General features: G+C 46.2%; 1 long non-coding RNA gene across 1 annotated transcript; it reads right to left on the reverse strand.

The window, feature by feature from the left end:
- Positions 1-2,100: 2,100 nt before the first annotated feature.
- LOC138814460 (uncharacterized) lies at positions 2,101-3,772 on the reverse strand. Its single transcript, XR_011368008.1, has 2 exons — positions 3,538-3,772; positions 2,101-2,677 (listed from the first exon to the last, which is right to left on the reverse strand). It is a non-coding gene; the product is annotated as an uncharacterized lncRNA (long non-coding RNA).
- Positions 3,773-4,509: the final 737 nt, after the last annotated feature.

A 4,509-nucleotide genomic window follows, 5' to 3' on the forward strand; every position in this document is an offset into this window, starting at 1 on the left:
CTGGCTTTTTGTTGTTGTTGTCATCACTGTGATGACTGTTTCCAGGGACAGAGACTTAGTGTGGTTCACGGTTTCAGAGGCTGTGGTCCATGGCTGCCTGGATGTATTATTTCTGGGCCTGGGGTGAGGCAGAGCATTATGGGAGGAGGAGGCATGGTAGAGAAGAGCTGATCTCATGGTGGCCAGGAAGTAGAGAGAAAGGGAAAGGCCCCAGACCAGATACCCCCCCGCAAGGCATGCCCCCAGGGATATCGTGTGTCTGGCTTGTTCCACTGATGCTCTAGCACTTGAATCACATCTTTAGCCCTACTCTGGTGATTCTTTTTTTGGTTGGTTGTGAGGCTTGAACTCAGGGCCTAGGTGCTGTCACTGAGCTATTTTGTTCAAGGCCAGTGCTCTACCACTATGAGCCACTGCTCCCACCCCAGTTTTTGAGTGATTCATTGGAGATCAGGGTCTCAACGGGGGCTTCTGTCCCGGGCTGGCTTCAAATCATGATCTTCACATCTTAGTGGCTAGGATTACAGTTGTCACTGGTGCCCAGCTTACATGTATTGTATCTTCAGCTTTCTTCTAGGATTCTACTGATTGACCTGGAGAGAATTCCCATGCAATAATATTGGTCTTTCTATTCTTGATCATGGAATGGTTTTCCATTCACTTAGCAACTTGTGTGTTTTTCTCCGCAAGTTTTGTAGCTTTCAGTGTTTTCTTCCCCCTGCTAACTTGATTCCTACGTTACTCTTCCTGATGCTGTTGTGAATGGAACTGTCTTCTTCATTTTGGGGTTTTCACTGCTGGAATGTGAAATACAATGGATATTTTTTTGGTATATTGAGCTTCTATTTATACTTGAATGAGTTTTTAGAAGTGTGTGTGTGTGTGTGTGTGTGTGTGTGTGTGTGTGTGTGTGTGTGTGTTTTCTCTAGGGACTTGTCTGGTTCATCTAAGTGGTTGCATTTATTGGCACTATGTTGTAGGTAATATTCCCTTGTTATTATCATGATGAGTACGGTATCTATAGCAGTGTCACCTTTTAATTCTTGCTATTGATTGTTTATATCTTCTCTCCTGTTCTCCTGATCAGTTCTGCTAAAGGCTTATTAGGTCATTGATCTTTCTAAAGAACCAACTTTGGATTTCATTGTGTTTTTTTTTTCTTTATTCTACTGTTTTTCGATGTCTGATTATATTGATCTGTGCTTCCTTTATTATTTCCTTCTTTCCACTTGCCTTGAGTCCAATTGGTTTCTATTTTTCCTGACTTGTTTTTGGAAGGTAGAAGCTAAAACCATGATGTGAAAAGACCTGTAATCATATAGGAGGATCTGTAATCATATAGAGGGATCTGAAATCAGGTTCCACCCCTCCCTCTGGAGGTTACAAATAGAACTACTTGTGATCTAGTAATACCAGCTCTGGCTACTTAACTAAAGGCAACGGATTCTGTGTGTCCATGAGACATGGAGCTCTCACGTGCAGCAACGTTCACCACAGTGATTCACCACGATGAGAGACCGACCTGCACTCCTACCAGCGAGTGAGCAGACACAGGAAATGTGGCATATAAACACAATGGAATAGTACTCTGCTCTAAACAAGGAGGAAATCCTGTTGCGGGTGTTGACTGACATTTCACTGCTTGAGTTACAACCAAGCCTGTTTTGCATTTGTTCTTTCTCAGATAGGGTTTTGCTTTATGCCAAGGCCAGGCTGGACTGTAATCCTCCTATTTACACTTCCCACATCACAGGGATGGCAGAAGTACCATCTCATGCTCTGTGCTACTTGTTGAGATGGGTCTCTCAAACATTTTTGCCTGGGCTGGCTTTCAGCCTCTGTCCTCTGGAGCTCAGCCTCCTGAGTGGCCAGGTTTCCAAACGGGAGATGTTGCTCCAGACCAAGTGAAGTCTATTTGAAAGTTTCTTTAGCCTCCCACCCCGGCTCCCGCCAAAGCTAGTTATGCCAGGCAATGTCTTCGTTAAGTAGCGTGAACTCAAGTCATTCCACTGTGTCTACCTCCACTGTGTCAACACCTCACCGCTGTGCCAAGTAAACGCTTGTTTTGTCAGTGAAAGGACAGTTCAGTTAAGAAAGAACTTGTTTAAACGATATTGTTTAAATAGGGATACAGGTGGACCCATTGCAACAAGGAGATGTGCAAGTCGTTATGTCGAAAAACAAACATTACAACTTTGGCCGGGTGGGGGTGTGGGGTGGGAGATGGGAAGGGATGGGAAGGGGAAACAAAGGAGGAGGCAACAATGCTTGAGAAGAAATGGACTCATTACCTTGCCCGTGTAATTGTAACCGCTCTGTACGGGATTTTCACAATAAAAAAGAAAGAAAGAAAGAACCTGGTATGGTTTCAGTTGTAGTCCGGCAAGTTCTGTAAGACAGGAGCGATAATGGATCGGGAGACTCCACGAGCTTGCACCGAGGAATTGGCTAAGGGCCCTGGCTGCTAATTTGCCAGTTTCTTGGGTTTGCAGGAAGGCTGGGTGCAGACCGGTGCTTCTGTGGAGGAGCGAGGAGCTCTCTAAATGAAGACAGCCAGGGGTGACGCAGAGTGACTTTGACACCTGCTAATTGGCTGAGTACACCGGCGCCACCAGCTCTCTGCTCTGTGCTCCGCGTCTCTCCCTCTCGGCCAATCCTCCGTCCAACCACAAGCCCGCTGCGGAAAGAGATGAGAGAAAGCACATCCATCCCTAATTCAGAAAAAAAAAAAATCAAGCTTTCCTTTTTCCCTCCCCCTCCCTGTGCTATGCTGTTTCCTGTCATGCATAATATAGCAAATTAATTAGTGGGTCTAGAGGCATTTTGCTAATACAATTTCTCTTTCTTGCTGGAGGTGAATCGTGTTCATGCCTCAGTCACTTGAATATTACTCTCCCGTGTTTGATGGAATTATGTTATCAGGTGATGATTTTATTGCACATGATCTGATTCTAATTAAACCAGAAAATAGCAAATTATAAGGAGAGGAGAACATTGTACAGTCCATACTCCCCAGCCTTTGTGGTCTCTCTCTCTCTCTCTCTTGTTCCAGTACTGAAGTTGGAACTCAGGGCCTGGGTGCTGTCCCTGAGCTTTTGTCTCCAAGGTTGGTGCTCTACCACTTGAACCATAGCTCCATTTCTGTTCATTGGGGATAAGATTCTCATGGAATTTCCTGCCCAGGCTGACTCTGAGCCATGATCCTCAGATCTCAGACTCCTGAATAGCTAGGATGACAGGCATGAGCCACTGGCGCCCAGCTTCATCTCATTTTTTTCAGGCTTTCCGAGCGATGCTTGGGTTGTTCCCTGGCATCTGCATCATCTTATTCTTCTCCAGACACATCTTCTTGGACCTGCTTTCATTCGTACAAATTGAAAGCTTCATCCTGTTTTGTGTGTTTGCTAACGAGAAAGCCAGGATGTCCAGTTGACGCTGTCCTTAGTTCCAATGACGTCAAAGCAGCAATGTGAGGTTTGGTCAAATCTGTCCACAAAACTTCCAAGTTCCCTTGGGTGAGAAAAAGAGAAAACTCACATTTTGGAGACAGAAGGGAGTGGCAGGCTGTAGAAACAGCTCAACGGAGAGCGTGAGCTTGCAGGCTTGCAGGATGCTGCTCTGCTTCTCCATCTCAGTTGACTTGTCTTGCCTGCACCGTGGTTAAGTTACTCCAGGAAACAGGGGTCCAGAGACGTTGCCGGCTTGCTGAAGGTCTAATGGGGAGGAAACAAAAAGGAAAGCCAGTGTGGGGAGCTCTCCCCTCCCTGCTCATCTTCTCTTCCACCACATCAGACACTGAGCCTATGTTCCACCGCAGAGCAGAGCGGACAGCCCAGGAGACACAAGGCTAGATGAGATCCCAAGCATAAGCAGATCCTTCTGGGTTAAGGCTACCTTTCCCCTCCTTGAACCTGGGGACCCCTGGTGGCAGCTAAGGTTTGTTCTTGAGCCAAGGTGGATCAGGCACCAGGGTGCAAAGGAAAGGCTGAGAAAGAAAAAGCAGAGCCTGTGTGTGTGTGTGTGTGTGTGTGTGTGTGTGTGTGTGTGTGTGTGTGTGTGTGTGTGTGTGTGTGTGTGTGTGTGTGTGTGTGTGAAGGTGAGGTCCCATGTAGCCTGCAGGCTGTGAACTTGGGAGAGCCAGTTGCTGGATGGGGTCTCCTCTGGGGGAATGTGTGTTTTGAGACCACAGCCCTCCCCATTTTTTTCCAGACTGTTCCATTGGAGACCTGGACTCTTTTCCTTGTAGTGACAAGTTGTGTGATTCGCGGTGAGCTGGCTGGCTTGCCCTGCTGGCTTTAAAAAAATTCCTTCTCAGTGGCAGTGAGCTGGCTTTCTACCTTTCGGTTCGATGTTCTTCCTTCATCCATTAAAAAAAAAATCGACTTGAAAGCCTGACTTAGCCCATAGAGGTAGAATAAAAATAATATTTTTTGGTACCTTCTTGGTTGGTGAAAGAGTTTTAAACTTGGTTAAAAGCTTGTGGAAGACAGCAGAGGAGAAACTATGTTT

The sequence above is a fragment of the Dipodomys merriami genome, unplaced genomic scaffold (genome assembly GCF_024711535.1).
Source record: "Dipodomys merriami isolate MVZ:Mamm:240054 unplaced genomic scaffold, mDipMer1.0.p SCAF_60, whole genome shotgun sequence".
Lineage (NCBI taxonomy): Eukaryota > Metazoa > Chordata > Mammalia > Rodentia > Heteromyidae > Dipodomys > Dipodomys merriami.